This window comes from Acomys russatus, chromosome 9 (assembly GCF_903995435.1).
Source record: "Acomys russatus chromosome 9, mAcoRus1.1, whole genome shotgun sequence".
Classification (NCBI taxonomy): Eukaryota; Metazoa; Chordata; class Mammalia; order Rodentia; family Muridae; genus Acomys; species Acomys russatus.
Window position 1 is genome coordinate 64702402 of NC_067145.1, and position 19723 is coordinate 64722124.

At 43.7% G+C, this 19723-nt stretch overlaps 1 protein-coding gene across 1 annotated transcript in view; it reads right to left on the reverse strand.

Annotated features, from left to right (window-relative positions):
* Nucleotides 1-19723, reverse strand: part of LOC127193659 (uncharacterized) — a 186018-nt gene that overhangs the window by 99450 nt on the left and 66845 nt on the right. The window lies entirely within an intron of this gene.

The window sequence follows — 19723 nt, forward strand, 5'->3', positions numbered from 1 at the left end:
CATCGGCTTTTGATCTGACCCTCTAAGTGGCCACATGATATTAGCATGCACACTGCACACGTGGTATTAACTTTTCATGGGGTAGGGGTAATCGGGAAACTAAAACCAATAGGAATAAGATAGAGATGAATCCAGCTGAGAAATCCCGGATTCCAGAGAACTAGAAGGGAATTTCAGGGAAATTACAGTTGGAGAACTGAAGAGTATACGCTGATAAAACCGAGAAGGGCTTCACATTCAAGGAGCACAGAACATTTTGTCATTGAAAATCAATTTCAAAATTAATACCAAGCATCTCAAAATTCTACATCGAACTGTTCTTTGAAATGATAGAAAAGAACATTGAATATTCTAAATTAAATTGTTCTTGTGTCTGAAACACATTTTTTTTTTTAAATAATACATTTTATTTCTTCTCGGTGCATTCCTCAGTACCAAGCCCCAGATACTACAGATCTTTAAGGGAGCTGAAAAATCATGGTGACTCTAAATATTATTGGCCTCGAACATCCACATTTTCTAGGTAAAAAGATCTTTTAACTTCCCAAATCCCTGCTTTGAATCCACAACTGTATCCAGAATGGTTCCTGGTTTGGCTGGTAGTCCAAAGGTTTCCGCATAGCTGTGTGAGATGGAATAGCTCACACTAGCTGTGGTCCTGTGCCTCCTTGGAACAGACTTCAGTTAGCTTAGGATTGGTGTTTCCTGCATTCCAAAGAAACAGCAGGCCCCAGACTGTCTTCCACCTAGTCCAGTTCAACTTATATCACAGAGAAACTGATCTGTTCTTGACTTTACCAGAGCAACATCCTTTTAGCCATGTTTTTTCCCCTTTTCTTTGAGGCTTTTTCTTTCCAACAAGGAAGAAGGTAGCCACTCAATAAATACTCGACAAGCACAAAAATAAATTATATTTAGCGTGTTTATTAATACCTCAAGACATAGGATTTTAATGCTGAAAACCTATTCAATTTTATAGCTAACCCTTAGTTAATTTAATGTACTTCAAAATAACTGAAATAAAACTAAAATATTAGAAATCCCATCGGCCAGGTTTCTCAATATCCAAGATTCTCCAGAGATACAGAATTTATCTCACACATGCAATTACTAAATCAGGGTTTACTAGATTGGTTTACAGGCCCCACAGAGGCCTTCTTTGGGTTGCTCAGAAATGGAAAGTGGTAGCTATTAAGTCCAGTAAGTTGGTGTGGTGGTTTGAATAGGTTTGCCCCCCCCCCCTCCAGACTGGAGCCTTTGAATGCTTGGCCTACAGGGAGTGGCACTGTTAGAAGATGTGGCCTTTTGGAGTAGGTGTGGCTTTGTTAAAGGCAGTATGTCACTGTGAGGGCGGGCTTTGAGTTCTCTTATGTTCAGGCCCCTCCCTGTGGAGGAGGACAGTCTCTTCCAGGCCGCCTTCAGATCAGGATGTAGGACTCTCATCTCCCCTAGCACCATGTCTGCCTCCACGCTCCCATGCTTCCCGCCATGGTGACAATGCACTAAACCTCTGAAACTGTAAGCCAGCCCCAACTGTTTTCCTTTATAAGAGTCACCTTAGTTCATGATATCTCTTCACATCAATAAAACCCTAAGACAATTGGAAATCTTGAACTAAAATGTGCCCGTGACACAGCTCCAGCTGCCGAGGGTCTGGAAACCCACAGCAGAATTGCTGGGGCAGGCACAGGTTCAAAGGTAGAGGAACAGAGACTGGTCTCCTGGGACATGGGGACAAGGAGAACCGCACTTCATGAGCCAGCTGCCACCTGTAGTCCTGGCTATCCAGAGACAGGAAGGCTATGTGTTTCAGACAGGCCTGGACTACGTAAAAAGACTTTGAGGACAGGAGGGAGGGGAAGAGGGAGGAAGGGAGGCAGAGAAAGAATGAGGGTAAAGAAAACAACAACAACAACACCCCAACCCATTACACCTGCTCAAAGTGAGCTGAGCCTGAGCACTCATGCCTGGTGCATTCTGCTGATAGTGGCCATGTCTGGGCCACTAGACACTGTCACAGTAGCTACTCGGCTCTTGATGTCTTAATGCCATAAGTTCCAGATTCAGAACTATCCTGTTTCATTCTCTTCTTCCGCTTTACATCCTAAAATAATATCCTTACTTTTCTTATAACATATATATATATATATATATATATATATATATATATATATATATATATATATGTTCCTAATTGTGAAAATGAACATTTGTCTGTCTGTTCATTTGTTTTGTACTGGAAATTTGCCCTAAGACCTCTTACATGGTAGGCAAACCCTCTACTTGTGAGTTCCATCTTCAACCCCTGTGTAAGTTTTGTTTTGTTTTGTTTTGGGGGCGGTTGTTTTTTTGTTTTTCTTTTTGAGACAAAGTATAAATTGACCAGGCAGGCCTTGAAATGATGTCCTGCCTCTGAACCCCAAGCGAAGGGGTTACAAGCCCATGTCACCAGGCCCACATTAAATGGGTGCCCATGGGAGTTGGAACTCCTAAAATTCAGAAATTAATGAGTAGATAATCTCTTATTTCCTTCTAATGGTAAACCAAAACAACTCAGCACTCTTGGACACAGAGCTAAGCATCTTTGTCAGTTTGCTTGATTGTCCGTTTAGCATGAATAAGCAAGGCCCTGGGTTCAGCTGAGGGAGTTGGGGAAGAGGAGAGCCGAGGGCTGCCTGAGCATTCACCATTCAAGTTAGTATACACAAAAGGGATGATCACATCCCAGACCAGACAGTATTCTAATGATAAAATTACAAAGTCCGGTTTGATAGAGTTCCTACTGCAATGGGTGTTTCAGAACAAACTAAAATCAAACACACGCTTGGTGACTATGAAGAAGGTGCTGCCAGGTAGGACGGGTACATGGTATTTAGATGAACTTGTCCCACAGTGCTGTGATATCAGGTGACGGCTAGGTAAAAATGTTGAAAATTTCATTGGGGGGAAAAAAAAAAGAAGAAAAAGAAAAAGAAAAAGAAAGAAAGAAAAGAAAAGAAAAAGAAAAAGAAAACCGTGCAGGTTCCTAGGAAGAGAATACTCCAAAGTGAGGCTGGCCCTGTAGCCCAGTGGACAGAGAGCTTGCCTAGCACACACAAAGCCCGGGCTTGGATCCTAGGCAGGATGTAAACTGAGTGTGGCTGTACTGATGGCAGGCCTGTGATCTAGGGTGCGGGATGTAAAGGCAGAAGGATCACAAGCTCAGCTACACAGCAAGTTTAAGGCTTGCCTACGTTACATAAGACCGGGCCTCAAACAAAACTAAGCTACAGGAACGTTCCGAATGGATCCAACACCAAAGGAAAAGGCACCGCAGTACAGTGTTCCTCCTTCTTGGTAGATACGCAAACCTGCAGAGGCTTTCCTCTTATAAGGCATCTGCTGCCTAAGTCATCTATCCAGTCTGGATCTCCATCCGCTTAAAAAATATCTCCCTAGTGAAATCCCTTAAAGGAATACATTCCTGTTACCCATCCAAAGGGACTTGGCTTCTTACCCTCTGAATCCACTTGGCTCGAGTGACTCCATTTTACAAGTGAACATACTTGTAGATTATAAACACACATCTAGGGTCAAGACTTTGTCGCGATTTGTTTTAGGCCCCCCGTTAGACCCAGCTGTCTATGGTCAACTTGTCCAAGCTGCTTAGGGAGCCAGACGGCAGCATCTGTAATTGGTCTGTCATTTTCATAAATTTCAAGGCAGGGCAAGACTTTGTTACAGCTTAGTTTGGGCTGGGCTTAGGAAACGCATACTAAGGATCCTCACTGTTCCAAACTGTATGGGAGGTAGTTGAAATTAGTACTGTGGTGACAGGAGCGAGCCTTGTTATTCCAATTTGGGTCAGTTTTCTGTTCTGCCAGTGGGCCAAGATGCCTTTAGACATGCGCCTTGACTGGAAGAGCATCACATTCGGACATCATTTCCCTTGGATTTTTTGTAGCAAGTTGGACATTAAGGGAAGGTGTCTGGCATCAGGCTGACAGATTTTAGGTTTTTTTTCTTTCCTGTTGTCAGGCAAATAAGGTGGTTGTTTCTCACAGGTCTGATAGTGTGTGAATTTGTGTAATCCACACTACTTTCAATGTAGCATTTGGACACCTTCTTCTCCATGAGCAAAGGAGGTCCCCAAACTGCAAACCTGATCCTGGCCAGTGCAAGAGCTGTCATATTTAACACATGAAACCCATGGAAGGTGACGCACAGCAGCAACTCAACTCTGCGCCCCCCAGGGAACTGAGATTTCATCCTGTTAAGTGGTTCCTTATGAACCATTTAAAACAACCTTCTGTCCATTGGCTAGATCTGAGAAGGAGTTCAATGTTTACTGCACGTATTGTCCTTGGTGCAGTAGTTTGAGCAGAACCCCTGGGCCCAGATCCGCCTGTAATGATATTCTTCTTGTAGGTTTCTAGGACCGTCTGGATCCTTCTATTTCCCCATTTTCCCATACTTCTCTCACCTAGAGTCCCAATAGGACAATCTCCACAGTTGAGTGGAGAACGGGACTGACTCAGACATGAACGCTGGTGCCCCATATTTGACCGCTTCCCCATGGTGGGGAGGCCTGGTGGCACTCAGAGAAAGGATAAGCAGGCTACCAAGATGAGACCTGATAGCCTATGACCATATAGTGGGGGAGGAGGTCCCCTAGGTCACAGCAGGGGAGGGGAATAGGGTAAAAGCAGGAGGGAGGGAGGAACAGGAGGATACAAAGGATGGGATAACAATTGAGATGTAATCTGAATAAATTAATTAAATAAAATTTTTAAAAAGAAGATATACTTAGCTGAAACCAACCTAATAATTATTTTCCAATAAAGTCAACAACAAAATAAAATGTTTATTTAAAAATAAATAAATAAAGCAACCCTCTGGTTGGACAGATGTCTGCCATCTAGTGGCAGACATCAGTGTGGGCTGTCTAGCTTTCCTGAAACCAGTCAATATGCATGTTCAGAAAAATTTAACCCAAGCACCATACTTGAGAGGTAAGTGGAGGAGAATAAAGGATAGGAACGGTCACACACCCGAGTGGCCGCACTGTCCTAAGGCATCCATGCCTCCTCTTGACACCACAGAGAAATGGACTGCTCAGAATCCTGTGTGGATGTTTGAGTAGGTTCTATGTATTTTCATGAGGATGTAAATCCCACAAAGCTAGCATCTTTTTTTTTTTTTTTTCCTATTTACTTTCTCATATCTGGCCTTTGTAACTCTACCCGATATAATGGAAGGACTTAAATAAAATAAATTTAAAGAACAAATGTACATTCAGGAGGAACACTTGAAAAAGACCTGACAGTAGACAGCCGAGAGTCTACTTCAAGACTCTACACCATCACAGGAATGTCTGAAAGTCTAAGGATAGGAGGGCGCTAGTTCTGTTTTATAGCTGCTTCTATAGTTTTATTTATTGTTAACAATATGCAACTTTGCATTGCATTTGTGGGAAAGTAGTTAGTGTACATGATTATTATATTTTGTTCATTTAAATATGATAGTATAACATAAAATGTCCTATAACAAATGGGAAAAATGAAGTATGTTCACGTTTCGGAGTCTTCTTGTCAACCAAACTACTGTGTGGGAGGCAACGACACTCTTCCCATTGAACTTTTTGAAACTCCACTGTGCTCACATAAGTGATTTTCATATGTCTTCCTCAAAGTTAGTATCATATGCCAACAAGAATATGCTCTGTGGGGCTGGGGACAGAGGCCTGAGTTAGAGTACTTGCCTGGCATGTGTGAAGCACTAGGCTCAGCCCTTAGCAACACAACACACACTGACACACACACAGACACACACACACACACATACACATTCTCTCCCCCTCCCTCCCTCCCTCCTCTCTGTTTATGTCAGCTGCATGACATAACAAAAGCAGTTAATAAAAATGTCAAGAATCGCCTACATTTTGAGATGCAGTTTCTGTTTTATAACATCCTATGAAAACTGCTAACCATATTTCTCAAAAAAAAAAAAAAAACAAAAAAAAAAAAACAAAAAACCAAACCAAAACAAAACAAAAAAACCATCTTCCGATACTGCTGGGCATTTCTGACGGAGGAAGATTCTTTTACTTCTACACCTAAGATCCGTTTTCGCTTGCTGTGCTTACATTCCTCTGTGAGAAAGTTCTCCACTCTTCACAGGCCCAAGACACATTCTGAACTGAATGACTCATCTTGCCACAGAGAAGAGCTAAGCTAATGTGTACCCTTTGCCAATCTGGCTAATAACCCTACTCTTGAAAGAATCTAAAACCTCTCTCTCTCTCTCTCTCTCTCTCTCTCTCTCTCTCTCTCTCTCTCTCTCTCTCCCTCTCTTTCTTCAATGTGTAAGTCTGAAATTTTAGCAAAGTAAGTACCATGCTAGAAGCTTTTTCATGATGCAGAGATGCACTCCTGTACCTATCACGGTTCCGCTTGACATTTGGATTAAATCCCCAAGTTGTAGGCACCACCATAATGGGGGGGGGCAGTGTTTGAGAAGCCATCAACCCTGTGCTGGTTAGAAGTGATTTCCAGCTTGACAGGGGTGTAGGGAGGGCCTAAATAACCTAGGAGACAAACCTCTGTCAGTGAAGGAATTTCCAGGTTGGGTTAACTGCAATGGAAAGACTCACCCCAAATTTGGCCATACAATGGGTTGAGACTAGACAAAGTAAAAACAAAGAGGCAAACTGAATATGGGCATTATTCCTTTGTTTCCTGACCAGCTGCCTCACACTGCAGCCACTAAGCCTTCCTCACTGTGAAGGACAATGTCCCCAATCTGAGAGCCAAAGCTGGATTCTCCCTTTCTTAAGTTGACTTTGCCAGGTGTTTCATCATAGCAAAGAGAATGATAGTAATCCAATGCCAAAACTCTGAGATGGAGACTTTTTTTTTAATTGTTACTGGGAACCTTCAGCACAGCTGTCCTTTTTGTGACAGCTGACAATCAATCAAAAAATGACTACTTGAAAAAAAGATGGCCATTATATTCAGCTGGCCAGGGGAGCCACTTGTGTGCTCTCAGAAGGGACCATATCCTGGAAACGGGAGAGCCACCAGTGGAAAGTAGCTCTACGTAGACCAAGCCTCGAATCTCAGCTGGAGAAATTCTGAGATGTTCTGTACACCAGGTGCTGGGGCCAGGGGGGACTGCTCCACATTCCCTAATAAATAAGCTCTTTTGCTAATAGCAGAGTACCAGAAAAACACTGCCACACCTCAAATTGCATTTTCTCCCCCAAAAGGAACAGTAACAGAGATGCAGTCAGCTCATGGTGGGACTTTATAATCCAGCAGGCACTTCATTTGGGTTGAGCCTTTGGGCTACACTCATGAATAAAACACAAGCCTATGATTTCCAGGAATCATTCAATTTAGTGAGATTTAACAAGATTATGATCTTGTGTACAGGAAGACACTTTGTAATTGACCTCTGACACAGAAGGTCACACACACACACACACACACACACACACACACACACACGTATACTATGTAAGCATAGTGATCACACACACACACACACACACACACGAAGGCACATATACTATGTAAGCATAGTGATCACACATACACACACACACACACGTATACTATGTAAGCATAGTGATCACACACACACACACACACACACACACACACACACACACACACACGAAGGCACATATACTATGTAAGTATGGTGATTTCTATTAAAGGCTACATGCTACAACCATAAACCATGGATGGCACTGAGGCAGAATAGAGAGGAGAACATTAAACCCACGCATTTATAGCCAACTGATTTTTGACCAATATCAAACAGCAGAGAAAGGGCAACATCTAGTTCAGCAAATGGTGTCTAGGAAAACTGCAAATGGACATATGCAAGAGAACGCAATGGACTCTCGCACCGCACAAACTCTAACCCTAACTCACATATATTATCTTAACTTAAAATACACTAACAACGAACTAGAAACAATCATCTTGAGTGCATTAACCCAGAAGCAGAAAGACTCACATGGAATATACACACTAGCCCAAAGGCATGTCCCATAAAAATCTTCACTTACCAGGAGATTGGGATAGATGCAAGGACATCCTACTGGGACTCTAGACAAGAGAAATATAGGAGAATGGGGAAATAGAAGGATCCAGAGGGTCCTAGAAACCTACAAGAACATCGTGATGGGTAGATCAGGGCCCAGAGGCTCTGCTCAAACTATTGCACTAACCAAGGACAATACAAGTAGTGAACATCGAACCTCTACTCTGATTTAGCCAATGGACAGGACATTCTCCACAGTTATGTGGAGAGTGGGGACTGACTCTGACATGAACTCTGGTGCCCCATATTTGACCACTTCCTCTTGGTGTGGAGGCCTGGTGGCACTCAAAGAATAAGCAGGCTACCAAGATGAGACTTGATAGCCTATGACCATATAGTGGGGGTGAAGGTCCCTGTCAGTCATAGACCTAGGGGATGGGAATAGGGTAAAAGCAGGAGGGAGGGAGGAACAGGAGGATACAAGTGATGGGATAACAATTGAGTTGTAATCTGAATAAATTAATTAAATAAAAAAATACACTAACAACTTACACATGAGACCCATAGCATACTACTGAAAGGAAACCTAAATTTGGTCTTGGTCCTGATGTTTGGGCTATGAACACAAAGCATAAGTGATAGATGTGGGATTACATCAAACTGAAAAAAAAATGACTTCTTCACAGAAAAGAAAACATCCACAGAGTACAGAGACAGCCTACAGACGAAATGTGCACCAGTTAATATCCAAAATAGGTAAGAATCTCAAACAACTCAATGGTAAGGCTGAAGCACAAGCTAAGAACAGCCAAGATATCTAAGCATTCCTTAAGAGACAACATTCAAATGGGCAACAGGCAGCACATAAAAGCACCATTGAACATAATGAACTGTGATTGGAGACAGATAAGACGTAGTGAAATCTCACTGTACACCTGTTGGTGTGCTTGTGTGCACAGAGAAAAGTGAATCCTCACACACTGTTGCTGGGGATACAAATTTACACAGCCATTGTGGAAAAATGGGTTCCTAAAGAATGAAACGGAACCAATATATTATCCCACAATCTAACCATCGGGTCTATATTCAAAGAAACAGAATAAATGTGTAGAAGAGATTGATGCACTCTGATGCTCATCACAGCATCATCTATGATAGACAGGATATGGCAACAACCTAATTTTCTACAGATGAGTGAATAGTGTGGTGTACATATACATGCACACAAGCATGCACACATGTACACACACACACAGACACACACACAGACACATGCACACAGGGAGGCCATTCAGCCTTAACAGGAGAAATTCCTTCACTTGCAGCTACATGAATGAGCTGTCAGGCAAAATGAAGCAAGCCAGGCACAGAAACTCAAACACTACGTGGAGTCTACGAAAATCAAGACTCACGGTGTAGAACAGCAGTTGCTAGAGGTTATGGGGAGTTTGTACAGAAATCTTGGTCAAAGGATCTGGACTTCCGATAGTCAGAGTGGGTGATACCCAGAGATCTATCCAACATCACAATGGGTCTGGTTAGAAGTCACACACGCAATGTATTATAAGTCTGAACATTCTCAGGGGAGGAGATTGTGAATGTGCTTACAAAAACATTACATATATCAGTGGCTAATATGATAATTACCTTGATCTAGTTTATAACATTTGCATATATCAAGCTGCCATGTGACGCGCCAATCTCGTTTGTTCACTGCACACTTGAGGGAGGTGCTTTTGATTACTTGATGAAATTCTGCCCCATGAAGGGAGTTCTATGACACCATCACCAGCACCGTCATAACTGGTTCCCTCTGCATTCATCTACACATTGGCTTCTTTGTCCATGGTCGTTTTGGGGGATTTCAGGCATCCGAAGAGATCTTGTAGGCAACACCTCATTTTCTCTGCTTTGTTTCATTTTAAAGGCATTTATATATTCTTTTTTTCTATCCTTAATACCTGGTCATATGCCCATAGACATTATTTTACACTGTTTATTTCTAAAGAGTGTCCTGTTCACGTCCCCCCAAATCTTAGCATGATTATATTAAAAACAAAAACTGAAAAATACTAGGGGGAAAAAAAAGAAGCAATAGATCGAAAAAATAGGCAAAATTTGCCACTATGATTGTGTGTTATTTTTAGGTCCGAATTTCCCAGCAGCCAGTGCAAAACAGAAACAAAGATGGCTTAATTTCATTTTCAGAAAATAGCTTTCATTATCCCCAAAGAGGTTCAATTTTTCCTCATACTAAGTTCTATAAGAAATATGTGCTATCTTAGGGAGGAGATGTCAACCAAACCAAAGAACCAAGTATTTCAGAGTTTGAACGATGTAGAAATAGTCTTTATGTGGTTTAGCTCATCTGGGCTGCAGCAATCTCATAGCTTCAAAACCGCAACTCCTTGTTATCTTAGCTCACAGTCTGCATTTGTATGGCCTCTCCATCGGTCTTGCCGATATCTTCAGGCCCTTCAAGCACACGTCTGCCTCCCTTCCCCTTAATCTTAATCATGAGCCTTAAACATGCTGCCCAGGCTGGCCTGAAACTGTGGGGCTGAAGTGACCCTCCTGCCTCAGCCACAGGACTAGCTGTGACCCTCCTGCCTCAGCCACAGGACTAGCTGTGACCCTCCTGCCTCAGCCACAGGACTAGCTGTGACCCTCCTGCCTCAGCCACAGGACTAGCTGTGACCCTCCTGCCTCAGCCACAGGACTAGCTGAGACCCTCCTGCCTCAGCCACAGGACTAGCTGTGACACTCCTGCCTCAGCCACAGGACTAGCTGAGACCCTCCTGCCTCAGCCACAGGACTAGCTGAGACTAAGAGCCTGTGCTGCACAGCTGGTGTTACTAACTTCAACACAGCAGCAATGGACACTCATCACCATTAAGTTTTAGTTCCATAAGAATTTTCTTTTTAATAAACAACACCCTCACCTCACGTGAGAACACACAGCTCATGTTGAATTTTATTCATTTTCATTCCCCTCCTGTTTTTTTCCCTTAGTTATATGGCTTTCCTAAATATGCTAAATATCTGCTAAATATTTCTGTTTTTGTTGCATTTTAACTTTATTTTATTTCTGAAATGAAAAATAATATGCATATATGATATACATTTAATATATGTAATATATAATACATATGTGTGCGTGTGTGTGCGTGCGTGTGTGTGCGTGCGTGCGTGTGCGTGCGTGTGTGTGCGTGTGCGTGTATGTGCATGCGTGTGTGTGCGTGCGTGTGTGTGCATGCGTGTGTGTGTGTGTGTGTGTGTGTGTGTGTTCAAGAAGGGGTGGGAACAATGAATAAAGTGGTGGAGAACACTGGTTGCTTTATGCAGAGGGTCTGAAATCAGTTCCTAGCACCCACATGGTGGCTCACGACTGTTTCAGGATTTAGACACCTTCTTCTAATCTCTGCAGGAGCTGCATGCATATGGTAGGGTGTGTGCGTGTGTGTGTGTGTGTGTGTGTGTGTGTGTGTGTGTGCGCGCGCGCGCGCGCGTGCGCGTGCGTAGAAGCACTCATACACACAAAAAATAAAATAGCTCTTAAAACGATAAATATGTAGACATTCATAATTCAGAATATGCCATAATTTTCGTAGGTTTTATGATGTGTAAAATTACATGTCAACATAAATATAGCAGTATGTGTGTCTATCACCAAACAGCATGATTTTAGTGTGTTTTCAAAATCAGTGATCACTTTTGCTCCACAAATCCATCACTCAGCTCTGCTGAAGGCATCAATCATACCAGTGTGGTCCTTCTAAAGCATTATTTGTGCCTTATTTTTATGAGGCCTTATGTAATCCTGGGAGCAGAGAAACACTGCAGGAAAAAAAGGCATGCTTAACTGATAAGAAATTCAGAGAAAACCCATTTCTATACTTTGAGACCATTTTAAGTGGATGATTTTTAATGCAGTTAAATCAGTCAATGTTTTGGAATGAACTTCAGATTTTAAAAATAGGGAGGTGATTTACATTTCAAATCAAGTTGCAAAACTCTATTATTATCCCTGGTTTGTAGAGAGTAAATGTTACAACATGTATATGTTAGTCAGCTTTCCATCACTATGAAAAATACCTGAGATAAATCGACTTATGAACAGATAAGTGGTTTTTCTTTTCCTTTCTCACAGTTCCTATCTATGGTTTATTGAGCTGATTGCTCTTAGCCTATATGGAGGCAGGGACTGTGGTAGTACTGTGTGGGAGAGGTCCTTCACCTTAGGGACAGAGAATGAAGAGAGAGAGGGGAAGAAGTGCCTGTGTGAGACCACACCACCACTCAGCTAAAACCCTTCCACTGCTAAGAGTTTCTACAACTTCTCAATAACAGTGATGCTGAGAACTAAACCTTTACTACATAGGCCCTGGAGCTGAAGCAATAAAGATTATGCACCAAGATTGGCTACCACCAAGGAGGTGAAGTCATGGTTAGCTTCAAAATCATCTGCATATGACATGTTTAAATTGTATGTGTTATATATTATTTATTTAATGAGACACCAGCAAAGGCTCTGTAGCTACATATTTTATATGTAGATATGCATATCAATCATCTAAGAGGAAGACTATGCTTGGGTCTGGCAAAAGTGACTTGGAAAGGAGGCCTAAGGGTTTTACGGCCTGAAGTCTGAAATAATGTATGGACATACATAAGCAAAACAACAGTGTGTTGGATCAATGAGAAGATGGTAATTTTGACAGAGTACCAGGAGAGGAACTGCTAAGGAAAAGTGTTATTTCAAGTAATCCTTGATAAAATGATAAAGTCCCAATCTCTGAAGATACAAATGAGAGGGCATCCTTCTAGCACAAGGACAGAACAGAAAATATAGTAAGTATAGAGGGCTAAGAGAAAGGAAGCCTTGAGACTGAAGTTAAAATGCAAATCATGCCAGGGACCAGGATGGATGGTGCAAGACACTTAGTGATTAGTCCATTGCTAGTTGGCAAGGATGTTAACGAAGATGTTGGACTCAAGACAAAAATGATAAAAATTCATCTTCAATAAGAAATCTGCAGAAATGGATTGGAAAGAGAAACTGTAGTCAAATACAGAATCTAAAGATCTCAGACACTAAAAGGAATGTTCAAAGGGCTTAAAAACTGCTTTTCTCAGGGCCTGAAGAGATTGGCTCAGAGGTTGAGAGCATTGGCTGTTCTTCCAAAGGTCCTGAGTTCAATTCCCAGCAACCACTTTGTGGCTCACACCCATCTATAATGAGATCTGGCATCCTCTTCTGGTGAGCAGGCCTACATACAGGCAGAATACTGTATTCATAATAAATAAATATTAAAAAAAAAAAAACCCTGCTTTTCTCCTTAGTGTGATATGAACTCAGATGAGGCTCTGCCCATGAAAATCTATTGAAAATGTCTCTCCCAGACCTCATGCATCAAAGTGTGCATTTTACCAGTTCTGTATGTAGCTGAATGCACATTAAAGATAGAAAGCTGATGAATTGAAATGCTCGTAGCAGGAAAGGAGAGTAGCCAAGAAGTTAGAGCCATGACTAGGTTGAGTATTAGGATCCGGCATCTGGCACAATGTGGGAGGGGAAGAGAGGGCATAAATCAAGATTATGTGGAAATGTAGGTTGATCATGCTGTTTGTAGAAATAGGAGGCCCAGGAGAGGAGCAGGAGGAGGAGAAAAACAGAGGCCCCTGAGCAAGTGTGTCATGATAGTTAGTTCTCCTGAAGCTAAGTCAGTTTGGGGAGAAAGAGTGATTCATGCTGACTCGGTGATGGAAGCCATGAATATGGATTACATTGAAAAAGTGCATGATATAAACTGAGGAAGAGGTGTTGAAAAACTGTGCAGATGAGACCAGGGCACGGAATGTCCTGACAATTGGGGGGGGGGGGGCGTTAAACATGTTGTTACAAAGCCAAGGGAACTGACTCAGAGACTGCAGGTGACTTTTGGAAAATATCCAGATGTGGTGGTGCAGACCTCTAACCTCAGCACTTCGGAGGCAGAGAGAGGCAGATCTCTGTGAGCTCAAGGTCAGCATGGTTTACAATGTGAGTCCAGGACAGAGAAACCCTGTCCTCAGAAAAACAAAAACAAAAAACAAAAAATCAAAACAAACCACGAAAAGTACATTCTATGAAGCCAGAAGTCAGATTTTGTGTCAGGTGATGGTAAGATGTAGGGAGGTATGAATGCTGCTGATTCTGCCCTGCATTGCTCTCTAAGTCTGGAGTAAATCAGCATGTCACATTCATTTCTCAAGGCACAGGCTGCTCTGTGAGATGTCTGCCTATAAAGCCATGCCTAAGGTACTTGTGGTAGTCAATCTTTACTGCCAACTTGTTGGTATCTAGAATCTTCTATGAAGGAACACTTATGTTGATGGGAAGACTCTGAGTGTGCCCACAAGGGGATTGTATAACTGGGTTAGCCTCCAGGCAACCTGTGGACGATTAACTAGATTAGGACTAATGGAGATGGAAAGACCCACCCACTGTGGATGGCACCATCCTGTGGGCTGAGGTCCAAGGCTGAATGAAAAGGAGAAAGAAAATTAGCCTAAGCATTCACTGTTCTCTGCTTCCTGACTGTAGATGAAAAGTGTCAGCTCCTGCACGCTCCTATTACCTTGACTTCCTGCCATGAGACTGAGCCAAGTAAGTCCTTTCTCCCTTGAGTTGCTTTTGTCAGATTATTTTTTATCATATTGAAAGAAGCAACAAAGACAGCACTCACTGTTGATATCTGACATGTTCTGAATGATGGCTCTCAAAAAAAAAAAAAATATATATATATATGTTCATAGCCAGGCAGTGGTGGCGCATGCCTTTAATCCCAGCACGTGGGAGGCAGAGGCAGGCAGATCTCTGTGAGTTTGAAGCCAGCCTGGTCTACAAAGCAAGTCCAGGAAAGCCAAGTTTATACAGAGAAACCCTGTCTCAAAAAACCTCAACACACACACACACACACACACACACACACACACACACACACACACACACACACACATTCATTTCTTACTTCCCAGAAGCTGTGACTTCCTGATATGGCAGATGACTTGTTTAAGGTTTTAAAAAAAAAAGAATCGTTGAAGGATTTCCCTGGCCTTTGTAGGTAGACTGTCAATGCGACCACATGCATAAGAAAGGCCTGGAGCTGGAATCACAGAAAAAGAGAAGCTGCTGTGACCATTTAGAAGGGAGTTAGGGCCTCAAAAGTTAGATGCCTTTGATAGAAATCGACGTTTGATAGAGGAAAGGTAAATACTGATAAGTAGATGAAAGACAGATGGTAGATAGATTACACACACACACACAAGACATGTGATAAGATGTTGATGAAAAGTAGGTGACAGATATAAAAGTTATATGTAGAAACGATACAGGCGTCTATAAATAGGTTATCAGTGAGGGATGATGAGATTGATGATAGATTGGTGGTAGATAGCAACCGCTGGGAGCGGAAGGAGCCTTGGGTGACTGAAGGACTAACAGAGTGTGCGCTGTGGGTGTAGACACAGCGTCAAGGACCCTAGAGCCTCAGACCCATGGGAGAGCGGCATGGCCTTCCTTGTCTGCACGTGAATGCGGACACTGCGTGCAGAAGGTGGCCACCATGGCTTCCTTCCCCTGTCTCCTTGATCTAGCTGTATACCATAAACCCCACCTCCCTGTTCATCTGTATGTAAGAACCCTGCCTCCCTGTCTATCTGTATGTAAGAACCCCGCCTCCCTGTTCATCTGTATGTAAGAACCCCCGCCTCCCTGTTCATCTGTATGTAAGAACCCCCGCCTCCCTGTTCATCTGTATGTAAGAACCCCGCCCCTCCCTGTTCATCTGTATGTAAGAAACCCCGCCTCCCTGTTCATCTGTATGTAAGAACCCCGCCTCCCTGTTCATCTGTATGTAAGAACCCCGCCTCCCTGTTCATCTGTATGTAAGAACCCCGCCTCCCTGTTCATCTGTATGTAAGAACCCCGCCTCCCTGTTCATCTGTATGTAAGAACCCCGCCTTCCCTTTTCACCCTCCTCCTTTTCATCTGTATGTAAGAACCCCGCCTCCCTGTTCATCTGTATGTAAGACACCCGCCTCCCTGTTCATCTGTATGTAAGAACCCCGACTCCCTGCTCATCTGTCTGTAAGAACCCCGCCTCCCTGTTCAGCTGTAAGCAATGACCTGGCCTCACTGTTCAGTTATATCTAGTAAGCACAGTAGCTTTCAGAGCCCTGAGGTTTGCCCATCAGAGAACCCAGACCATCTGATCTCAGTTTTCCATGTGTCCCCTGGCTCTGTCTTTATTCCCTTGTCACCCCAATCAGGTCCACTCCAGGAGCCCTGCTAGATAAGAGCGGGTGGGGTGTGGAGAGTAAAGATAAAGACAGTAGGTAGCATTGTTAAATAGATGCTATATATTGATGAGAGGTGATAAACAATATCACTTTTAAGTGGATGAGTAATAAATAACAGATATTGAAGACTGATGGGTTGTAGATTTATTCATAGTATTCAAACTAAGATATTTGCTAAAATTTATCTATATACTCTTTATGCAGTCAACTCTGGAGAAATCAACATGAAACTTCCTGAGTTTTATCCTTCATTGTCAAATGGAATACCAAAGACTGGAAGTTCCACCAGAATTCAATGAGAGAGAAATGACTTGCAATTACCTAGACATAGGTTTCTTTCAGCTCCTGATAATTCAACAAATTAAGTGATCAATACTAATTTATGACAGGAAAGTGGAGTAACACCTGCACTTGAGGACAGCTGTAGAGCGCTTGTGGCCCCGCACAGTGGGGAGAACTTGTGGAGAGGGAGCTAAGAAAGGAAAAGTCCAGATAGAGGTTCCACGGCCTCCCTATGTCCCCCCGGAACACTCTGCAAACATGATATTGCCACTCACATGAGACAAAGCAGACAGGATGCCATCTGTGAGAGGCTCAGTTGTTAAGCACCAGTGCTGGGGGATGTCCACATAACAAGATGAGTGTTTTCAGTCATCTCTCTACTGAGAACATGGACTATCACAAAAGTGACTGCATTCAACACTTTTCTAACGAGCAAGCACATAGCACACACATACACTGAATCAACATTCGCTACCGATTTGAACCAAAGAGCCCAAGCAGTGCTGGGAATGACAAGTTCCTGGTCTGTGAGGTACTACTGATGCAGGACATCATTTGGAGGTAAGCCCTGGCTCAATGCATTCATGAACAGTGGTAACCAGGTTTCTGCCAGCTGAGCCCATGGTAGCGGGTATATGTCAGAGTGACACTATGCCCAAGCCCACAGTGTATCTCCCTGTGACAAATGACCAGGCTCAGGAGAAGATCACCAGGACATCTCATGCCCTTAAGTAGAGGGTCTCCAAATGCTGATGGCTGGTGGCCAGTTTCTATGAAACAGGCTGACGACCTTTGATGCTGGGTTGACTCCTTGGAATTTATCTGCAGCGGTGGTTGGAGGATATCTGGTCTGAGCCAGGCAGCCTGTGCTGTTGTCACTTCCTGTGTCAGAGGTGACCGGAGGTGGAATATGTCACAGCTCAGCTGGCGTGCCAGATTCCAAGGGAACAGTGGGGGGCAGGAAACAGGCTAAGGCTGGGCTAGAACAAATGACCTAACGGAGGATTAATTTGGCAGTGGATAGTCAGCAACTCAAATTACAGTGGCCAGGAGGGGGTGTGGAGGCTTGAGATTTGATCTGGCCAACAATGACAGACAAGGAGATTTTAGTTGTTAGGTGAACTTGGCAACACAAGTCTCTAGGGAAGTGTGGCTGGTGCATCGTCAGGACGGGGGACTGTGCCTTAGGTCCAGGGTTTTGTCCACCCTGGAGCTGAATCGGAGACTGAAAATAATAGAATGGAGTCTTGCTCGTGGAGAGAAGTCTTGGCAAGAGCATGGCTGACTGTCAAGGTCATTGCTGAAAGTTATTCCAGGCAAAACATGAAACCTAGAGTTGAAAAGGTGAACTGAAAACACAAAAAGAAGCCTAGTCACGCGAGATAACAGTGAGATGAGAGTTCAGGCTTAGGAGCCCAAGGAACTGCTGCAGCCCACAGGATTAGGACAGGCTCAAGGAACTCAAGACTAGATCTTTCCTCAGTGTTAACTGGGTAAGAACAAGTAAAGTTGGCTAGGTCCTGGAGTTATTTGCAGAGTGCAAGGAAACAGCAGGGCCTCAAAGTCCTCCATGCACCTGCTGGCTTCTTCCTATTCAATTGCATAGCCAATTTCTTACAAGCTCTCATAGTCTGGTTGGCTTCATGGTGAGCTGGCACATTTGTGGAGAAGATGACAGCTCAGCATGTGAGGCTGTGGTCGTGGCCAGTGGATGCTACACCCACGGCAGCACAGCAGCCTGAAGCTGTCTGCAGAGAAGGGCTTAGATGATGCCCGCATGCCTGCCAGAGTCCTCTGTCCTCAGGAGGGTCAGGGTCAGGAGGCTCCAACAGGTGGGAAGAATTTAAACTGCCAACCTGCAGGGGAGAGCCCGCCAGAAGCTTGAAGGGTGTGCACACCGCCAGGACTCCTAAATGGCAGGCACACACAGCGCAGAAGGCTGAGCCTTCGTCACCTCACAGTGGCGCTTCATGCTCTCTCTCTCTCTCTCTCTCTCTCTCTCTCTCTCTCTCTCTCTCTCTCTCTCTCTCTCTCTCTCTCTCTCTGGAAGTACTGAGGGGGCATGGGTTCTGATTGCAGGCCACTGCAGAGTGCCTATGAGTTTGTTCAAAAGATATTTTGGGGGCTGGGGAAATAGTTCCGTTGGTAAAGTGCTTGACTTGCAAAGCAAGAGGACTTGGAGTTGATCCTCAGAAGCCATCTTTCTCTCCCCCTGCCCTTAAGCCAGGCATGGTGGCACACACTTGTGATCAGCAGATGCTGGGGAGATAATGATAAACTGGGCCTCTGGGGCTTGCGATCATATTCAGCTTCCTCTGCCTGGTGAGACCCAGGCCAATGAGAGGCCCCTGTGTCACGAAAACAAGGCAGAGGAGCCCCAGCGGAGTGAGGCTGCTCTCTGGCTGCTGCAAGCACCAGCAGACACTTTTTTACTGACATTAAAACACACATGCACCCGCATACAGATGAATGTGTGTACACAGAACAAGAATGTTCGTCTGCATGGGCTCTCTCCTCGTGCCAGCCTTGAGTTGTAGATGGGCAAACACGGACATCTGCAGATGCTAGGCAGAAATAAAAAGCTTGGGAGGCCTTGCAGTCTTCATGGAGGACCTGGGTGGCTCCTTATTATCAATAGCTCCCAATGCCAGTTCCAATGAAGGTTTCCACCGGCCAGAAATGCAACAGTATAAGTCACTCAGGAGCACAACAAAATAAGTCCCTAAAAGGGACAGCTTTGGCCCTTGCAGGCTGTCTGTAAGGGGTAGACGGAGAGAGCCACCTTTAGACACTGAACAATCTGGGCTCAGCAGTCTGCTTTGTACTTGATCCAAGGCCTAGGCAGCTTCCTTAACAGAAAGCAGAGTCTGTCGGGCAGGCGCTCGAACCTGACTTCCACCTGGACTGGTGTTGCCTCCCTCATGTTAAACTCATTACATGATCTTGTCATGAAGCCAAGACTTTCCTTTGAATTTGACAGTCCAAACCAAAGAGGATAAGAACCAAAACAGAACTTCTACCAGACTGAAGGAAACTTCTAGACATAAATAAATAAATACATAGTCTG